Source organism: Saccopteryx bilineata, chromosome 6, assembly GCF_036850765.1.
Source record: "Saccopteryx bilineata isolate mSacBil1 chromosome 6, mSacBil1_pri_phased_curated, whole genome shotgun sequence".
In the NCBI taxonomy this organism is placed as follows: Eukaryota; Metazoa; Chordata; class Mammalia; order Chiroptera; family Emballonuridae; genus Saccopteryx; species Saccopteryx bilineata.
The window spans coordinates 151,554,739-151,564,374 of NC_089495.1; positions in this window are offsets into that span (position 1 = coordinate 151,554,739).

Here is a 9,636-nt window from a genome sequence, read left to right on the forward strand (position 1 = left end):
ATCTAGCATGTTCTTTCCTCACAATGGCATGAAACTAGAAGTCAACTACAATAAAAAAAACTGAAAAACATTTGAACACTTTAAGACTAAACAGCAGGTTATTAAATAATGAATGGGTTAACGATGAGATCAAAGAAGAAATTAAAATTTTCCTTTAAACAAATGAAAATGAACATACAGCAACTTCAATTTATGGGACACAGCAAAAGCAATCCTGAGAGGGAAGTTCATAGTATGGTAGGCAAAAAAAAGCCCAAATGAACAACCTAACCCTACATCTAAAAAAAAATCTAGAAAAAGAACAACAAAGCACAGAGGAAGAAGGAAGGAAATTATAAAGATCAGAGTGGAAATAAATGACATAGAGGCTAAAAAAGCAATACAGAAGATCAATGAAACCAAGAGCTGGTTCTTCGAAAAAGTAAAAAAGATTGATGAACCTATAACCAGAGTCACCAAGAAAAAAAGAGAGAGGACTCAAATAAATAAAAATAGAAATAAGAGTGGAGAAGTAACAACTAACATAACAGAAATACAAAGGACTGTAAGAAAATACTGTGAAGAACTGTATGCTAAAAAATTAGACAACTTTGGCTAAATGGACAAGTTTCTCGAAACATATAATCTTTCAAAAATTAATCTGGAAAAATCAGAAAACGTAAAAAGACCAATTACATCAAATGAGACTAAAAGAATTATCAAAAACCCCCCAGCAAACAAAAGTCCTGGGACAGATGGCTTCAAGGGAGAATTTTACCAAATATTAAAAGAACTAACTACTATCCTTCTCAAGTTATTTCAAAAAACTCAAGGTCAGGGAAGATTTCCAAGATCCTTTTAATAAGAAAGCATAATCCTCATTTTAAACATCAGGCAAAGATGCTACAAAGAAAAAAAGCTATAAGCCAATATCCATGATGAACTTAGGTGGTAAAATTCTCAACAAAATATCAGTAAACTGGAACCACCAATACAGAAAAAAAAATCATATATCATAATCAACTGAAATTTGTTGTGGGGAGGTAAGGCTGGTACAATATTTTCAGATCAATGTGATTCATCACATTAAAAAGAGGAAGGAGAAAAATCACATGATAACATCAGTAGATGCAGAATAAGCATTTGATAAAATTCAGCACCCATTTATGGTCAAAACTCTCAGCAAAGTGAGAATACAGGGAACATAACCTCTACAAATGATAAAGACCATTTATGACCCATGGCCAACATCATACTCAATGGGCAAAAATTAAAAGCAATCTCCTTAAGATCTGGAACAAGGCAGGGGTGCCCCCTTTCACCACTTTTATTCAACATAATTCTGGAAGTCCAAGCCACAGGAATCAGACAAGAAGAAGAAATTAAAAGCACCCAAGTTGGAAAAGAAGTTTTAATATTTGCTGATGATATAATACTGTACATAAAAACCCTAAAGTCTCAGTCAAAAAACTATTGGACCTGATAAATGAATTCAGCAAGGTGTCAGGACAAAAAATTAATGTTCAGAAATCAGTGGCATTTTTATACACCAACAATGAACTGTATGAAAAAGAAATTAAGGAAAAAATCCCCTTCACTATTGCAACAAAAAAAAATAATAAAGTACCTTGGTGTAAATTTAACAAAAAAGTTTAAGGACTTGTACTCAGAAAATTATAAAACATTGAAAAAAAATTAAGGAATATACAAACAAGTGGAAGCATATACTGTGTTCATGGATAGAATGAATAAACATTATTAAAATTACCCTAAGCAATCTATAAATTCAATGCAATTCTTTTAAAATACCAATGGCATAATTCAGAGATATAGAACAAATATTACAAAAATTTATATGGAACCAAAAAAGAACACAAATAGCATCAGCAATCTTAAAAAGATTAGTTAGCATCATCCTGAAGCACAGAGGTTGCCGGCTCGATCTCCAGTCAGGGCACATACAGGAACAGATTGATGTTCCTGTCTCTCTCTCTTGCTCTCTCTTCCTCTCTCTAAAATCAATAAAATAAATATTTAAATTGGTGAACTTTGGAAAGATAAGATGGCAATGGAGTAGGTGGACGTACCAACTTCCACCTCCCAGAACCAAAGTGGATTACAAATGAATTTTAAGAAAATCATCTGGAAAAGCAAACTTTGGACTAAACTAAGAGGACTCCTCAACCAAGAAACACTGAAGAAGGCACACTGAAACTGGTAGGAAAAGCAGAAATGCAGAGAGGGCTGCCCGGCTCCCCAGAGCGAACGGCAACTGGGATAGAGTCGCATGGCGGGAAGTGCGTTTAGCAGAGAGGGGAGGGTCCTGAGTCCCAGGAACAAAGCCCCAGCCTGCAGCCCCACAGCCTAGAAGAGGTGTATGGACAGTATTTAGCTGGAAATAAGACAGGATACTGTTTGTGATAGACTGATTTCTCAGACCCAGGATTCTTCTTAAAGAGACCGCACAGAAAACCTTTCTCACAACCACTCACTCAGGGCTCCAGGAAACAGGGAGAGAGGAAAGGTCTGAAGTAGCAGGAAAAGAATGTAATCTAGGAGGCACAGGGAGAAACATTTTGAGGGACAGCCACCCTAACCTCTGGGAAGTCACTCACCAAATCTGAAGTGAATATTTCCCCTGGAAACAGCAATACCAACAAAGGGAAGCAGGACACTAGCCAAACAAGCTCTCCTGTGGCACTTAGAGCAGAGTTGCTTAGAAGGAGGGACTTTTCAGGACTAAAGTAGTGAGTGTTACACAGTCTGAGCTGCAGCGCCCCCACTCACAGGGCTGAGGGCTCACCCGAGGGCAGGCAGCAGCAGGACACAGAAGCGCAGTTCTGTCGGCAAGGGCGGAAGCCAGCTGGCCACACTAAGGCCCAGGTGTGAGCTCGGTCTAGCCCAGCTGGAAATGAGGGGACGTGCAAAAGTGGTCAAGCCTAGCTGCAAGCCACCTGCAATCCAGCCTGCGGGGGGAAGGGTGGGAACCCCAGAAGGGGTGGAGACCTGCCCTTGAGCAAGGGCACCGGAGCAAAGCCTTGACACACCCGAGAACTGAGGCTTGTGATCTGACTTGGGAGCCAGCTCCTCCTGTGGGGGTGGAGCCAAAAGCCCAGAACTGGCAGAGTCCCACTACTGACCATCGGTATGCAGTCTCACCCAGCAGGTGGAGCCAAGGCTTACAGACCTCCCATGAACCAGCTCCTCCTGCAAGGGTGGGGAGAAAGCCTAGAATCAGGTGGAGACCCACAGCTGAGCAAAGGTGCTAGCCCCTGCCCTCAGAGCCGAGCATAAGGCCACCCGCAGGAGCAGGGTAAAGGCCAAGGCCACCGAGGCTTGTACACCTGAGCAGGTGATCAAAGCCACTCCCACGAAGGAGAAAAGGAAACCACAGCAACAGCCCCAGTGGGCAGGCACCAGCAACACCCATACCTGAATACCCTAGGCAGCAACAGCAGAGAGGATAGCGGGCTGCAGACAGACCACACCTAGGGAACACAGAGGCCACACCCAGTGGACTACCATGACCAAAACCTTCTTTTACACAGACAAAATGAGAAGGCAGAGAAATGCAACACAAAAGAATCAAGCGAAATCCCCAGAAAAGGACCTGAATGAGTCAGATATAACCAAATTACCAGATGCAAAGTTTCAAATAACAATTGTTAGGATGCTAAAAGATATTAGAAAAACAATAGATGGTCATTACAAACACCTAAATAAAGAGATAGAAAATATAAAAAAAGGACTTTGAAATTATAAAAAAGAATCAGTAAGAAATGACAAATACAATATCAGAAATGAAGAACACAATAGAAGGAAATAAAAGGAGGATGGATGAAGATGAGAATCGAATCAGCGAGGTAGAGGACAAGATAAATAAAGGCACAAAAGCAGAACAGAAAAAAGACTAAGGAAACTCTAAGAGAGTTCTGTGACAACATAAAGAGAAATAACATCCACATCATAGGGGTTCCTGAAGAAGAAGAGAAAGAACAAAGGATAGAGACTTTGTTCAAACATATTATAGCTGAAAATTTCCCTCAATTAAGTCAGGAAAACATCATACAAGTTCAAGAAGCACAGAGAACTTCATTAAAGAGAAACCAAAAGAAATCTACAACAAGACACATCATAATTAAAATTCCAAAGGTATGTGATATTAAAAGCTGCTAGAGAAAAAAAGACTATCACCTACAAAGGAGCCCCCATAAGAATGAATTTCAACTTCTCAACAGAAACACTTGAGGCCAGAAAGGAATGGCAAGAAATATTCAAAGTAATGCAGAACAAGAGCCTATAACCAAGACTAATTTATCCAGGAAGGCTATCATTTAAAATTGAAGGAGAGGCCCTGGCCGGTTGGCTCAGTGGTAGAGCGTCGGCCTGGCGTGCGGGGGACCCAAGCACTAGAGTGGCTCTGGTCATGGCAGAGCGACGCCCTGAAGGGGCAGAGCATCGCCCCCTGGTGGGCAGAGCGTCGCCCCTGGTGGGTGTGCCGGGTGGATCCCAGTCGGGTGCATGCAGGAGTCTGTCTGACTGTCTCTCCCTGTTTCCAGCTTCAGAAAAAAATACAAAAAAAAAAAAAGAAAAAGAAAATAAAATTGAAGGAGAAAAAAAATTGAAGGAGAAATAAAAAGCTTCCCAGACAAAAAAAAACTTAAGGAATTCACAACAACAAAACCAAGGATACAAGAAATGCTAAGGAGCCTGTTGAAAACAGATCAAAGGAGAAAAACAAAATAGCAAAAGAGGGACAGTTTTAAAGACTAAAATGGCAATAAACAATTACTTATTAATAAAAACCTTAAATGTAAATGGATTAAATGACCCGATCAAAAGACATAGGGTAGCTGCATGGATAAAAAAACAGGACCCGTAAATATACCGTCTACAAGAGACACACCTTAAAACAGAAGATGTAAATTGACTGAAGATAAAAGGATGAAAAAAATATTTTATACAAGTGGAAATGAAAAAAAACCTGGGGTAGCAATACATATATTAGACAAAATGGAATTTAAAACACAGACTATAGTAAGAGATAAAGAAGGTCACTACATAATGATAAAGGGAGCAATCCAACAGGAAGATATAACCGTTATAAATATCTATGCACCTAATATAGGAGCACTAAAATATATAAAGCAGACTTTGATGGATTTAAAGGGTGAGATCACAGCAATACTATAATAGTAGGAGATTTCAATACCCAACTAACATCACTAGATAGATCCTCAAGAAAGAAAATTAACAAAGAAACAGCAGACTTAAAGGACATACTAGATCAACTGGATTTAATAGATATCTTCAGAACCTTTCACCCTAAAGCAGCAGAATATACATTCTTTTCAAGTGCTCATGGTACATTCTCTAGGATAGACCACATGTTAGTGCACAAAAACAGTCCCAACAAATTTAGGAAGACTGAAATCATATCAAGCATTTTCTATGAGCATAATGCCATGAAACTAAAAATCAACCACAACAGAAAAACTGAAAAATACTCAAACACTTGCAAATTAAATAGCATGTTACTAAATAACACACGGATTAACAATGAGATCAAAGAAGAAATTTAAAAATTCCTAGAAACAAATGATAAAAAGCATACATCAACTCAAAATATATGAGACACAGCAAAAGCTGTCCTGAAAGGGAAGTTCATAGCATTACAGGCATACCTCAAGAAGCTAGAAAAAGCTCAAATAAACAACTTGACCCTGCATCTAAAAAAACTAGAAAAAGAACAGCAAGTAAAGCCCGGAGCTAGTAGAAGGAAAAAAATAATAAAGATCAGAACAGAAATAAATGACATAGAGGCTAAAGAAACAATACAGAGGATCAATGACACTAGGAGCCGGTTTTTGAAAAGGTAAACAAGATCAATAAACTTTTAACTAGATTCACCAAGAAAAAAAGAGAGAGGACTCAAATAAATAAAATTAGAAATGAGAGTGGAGAAATAACAACTGACACAACAGAAATACAAAATATTGTAAAAAAAAAATACTACGAAGAACTGTATGCCAAAAAACTAGACAACCTAGATGAAATAGACAAATTTCTTGAAACATATAATCTTCCAAAAATTAACCTGGAAGAATCAGAAAACCTTAACACATTGATTACACCAAAGAGGTCAAAAGAGTTATCAAAAAATTCCCAACAAAGAAAAGTCCTGGGCCTGATGGCTTCTCAAGTGAAATCTACCAAATATTCAAACAAGAACTAACTTCTATCCTTCTCAAGCTATTTCAAAAAATTAAAGAGGAAGGAAGACTTCCAAGCTTTTTTTATGAGGTGAGCATAATTCTGATTCCAAAGCCAGGTAAAGACAACACAAAGAAGAAAATTATAGGCCAATATCCCTGATAAATTTAAATACTAAAATCCTCTACAAAATATTAGCAAACCAGATCCAGCAATTTATGAAAAAAATCATACACCATGATCAAGTGGGATTTATTCTTGGGAGGCAAGGTTGGTACAATATTCACAAATCAATCGATGTGATTCATCAGATAAACAAAAGGAAGGAGAAAAACCACATGATAATTTCAATATATGCAGAAAAAGCATTTGATAAAATCCAGCACCCATTCATGATCAAAACTCTTGGCAAAGTGGAAATACAGGAAACATACCTCAACATGATAAAGGCCATCTATGACAAACCCACAGCCAACATCATACTCAATGGGCAAATATTAAAAGCAATCCCCTTAAGATCAGGAACAAGGCAGGGGTGCCCCCTTTTACCACTCTTATTCAATATAGTTCTGGAAGTCCTAGCCATAGCAATCAGAGAAGAAAAATAAATAAAAAGCATCCAAATTGGAAAAGAAGTAGTAAAACTATCATTATTTGCAGATGATATATTTGTGTATAGAAAACCCTAAAGTCTCAGTCAAAAAACTACTGGACCTGATAAATGAATTCAGCAAGGTGGCAGGACATAAAATTAATACTCAGAAAACCGAGACATTTTTATACACTAACAATGAACTGTCAGAAAGAGAAATTAAGGAAGCAATCCCCTTCACCATTGCAACCAAAAAAATTAAGTACCTAGAAATAAATTTAACCAGGGAGATTAAAGACTTGTACTCGGAAAATTATAAAACATTGATGAAAGAAATCAAGGAAGATACAAACAAGTGGAAGCATATACCGTGCTCATGGTTAGAAAGAATAAAAATCATTAAAATGTCTATATTACCCAAAGCAATTTATAAATTTAATGCAATACTGATGAAAATACCAATGACTTACTTCAAATATATAGAACACATATTTCAAAAATTTATATGGCCTGACCTGTGGTGGCGCAGTGGATAAAGCGTCGACCTGGAAATGCTGAGGTTGCCGGTTCGAAACCCTGGGCTTGCCTGGTCAAGGCACATATGGGAGTTGATGCTTCCAGCTCCTCCCCCCTTCTCTCTCTGTCTCTCCTCTCTCTGTCTCTCCCTCTCCTCTATAAAATGAATAAATAAATAAATTAAAAAATTTAAAAAAAATTTATATGGTGCCAAAAGAGATCAGTAATAGCCTAAGCCATCTTGAAAAGGAAGAATAAAGTGGAAGGTATCACACACCTGGATATCAAGTTATACTACAAGGCCATTGTACTCAAAACAGCCTGGTACTGGCATAAGAACAGGCATATAGATCAATGTAACAGACAGAGAACCCAAAAATAAATCCACACTTTTATGTACAACTGATATTTGACAAAGGAGGTAAAAGCATACAATGGAGTAAAGACAGCCTCTTTAATAAACGGGCTGGGAAAATTGGACAGCTACCTACAAATAAATGAAACTAGACCACCAACTTATACCATTCACAAAAATAAACTCAAAATCAATAAAAGACTTAAATGTAAGCCATGAAACCATAAACATCTTAGAAGAAAACACAGGCAGTAAACTCTCTGACATCTCTCGCAGCAATATATTTGCCGATTTATCTCCACGGGCAAGTGAAATAAAAGACAGGATGAACAATTGGGACTATATCAAACTAAAAAGCTTTTGCACAGCTAAAGACAATAAGAACAGAATAAAAAGACAAACTACACAATGGGAGAACATATTCGACAATGCATCTGATAAAGGGTTAATAACCAAAATTTATACAGAACTTGTAAAACTCAATACCAGGAAGACAAACAATCCAATCAGAAAATGGGCAAAAGAAATGAACAGACACTTCTCCAAAGAGGACATACAGATGGCCAATAGACATATGAAAAAATGCTCAACATCACTAATCATTAAAGAAATACAAATTAAAAGCACAATGAGATATCACCTCACACCAGTCAGAATGGTGCTCATCAACAAAACAACACAGAATAAGTGCTGTTGAGGATGTGGAGAAAAGGGAACTCTCCTGCACTGCTGGTGGGAATGCAGACTGGTGCAGCCTCTGTGGAAAACAGTATGGAGATTCCTCAAAAAATTGGAAATCAAACTGCCTTTTGACCCAACTATCCCACTTTTAGGAATATACCCTAGAAGAACACCATAGAACTGCTCCAAAAGGAGAAATGCACCCCCATGTTTAGGGCAGCATTGTTCACAATAGTGAAGATCTGGAAACAGCCCAAGTGTCCGTCAGTGGATGAGTGGATTAAACAGCTTTGGTACATATATACTATGGAACATTACTCAGCCATAAGAAATTGTGACATCAGATCATTTACAACAACATGGATGGACCTTGATAACATTATACTGAGTGAAATAAGTAAATCAGAAAAAACTAAGAACTACAGTCTGTCCGTAAAGTCATGGTGCACTTTTGACCGGTCACAGGAAAGCAACAGAAGACGATAGAAATGTGAAATCTACACCAAATAAAAGGAAAACTATCCCAGTTTCATACTTATTCAGTGCAGTTCGATGTGACTCATGCACAGATTTTTTAGGGCTCCTTAGGTAGCTATCCTGTATAGCTTCTACAGACTCATCACTGACTGATAGCCTACCAGAACGGGGTTTCTCCACCAAACTGCCAGTTTCCTTTAACTGCTTCTCCCACAGAGTAATGTTATTCCTATGTGATGGCGCTTCATTATAAACGCGCCAATATTCACGTTTCACTTTGGTCATGGATTCGAATCTAGCGAGCCACAGAACACACTGAACTTTCCTCTGTACCATCCACATCTTGACTGGCATGGCCGTGGGCTGCTCCGCTGTATACATGGTGTTATGTCATCATCTGCACTTGCACACATGCTGCCACATCATCCTACAGAAACTCGGAGGGTTTTCCTTTTATTTGGTGCAGATTTCACATTTCTATCATCTTTTGTTGCTTTCCTGTGACCGGTCAAAAGTGCACCATGACTTTATGGACACCCTGTATATATTGCCTTTCAGAATAGAGGCAATATACTGAATAAGAAAATGTATAAGGTGATACTAAATAAGAAAACTGTAAAAGAACCTGACCATGCAGTGGTGGTGTGGATAGAGTGTCAAACTGGAATGCAGAGGACCCAGGTTTGAAACTAAGGTCACTGGCTTGAGTGCAGGCTCACCAGCTTGAGCATGGGATCACTGGCTTGAGCATGGGATCACAGACATGACCCCATGGTCACTGGCTTGAGCCCAAAGGTCACTGGCTTAAGCAAGGGGTCACTCG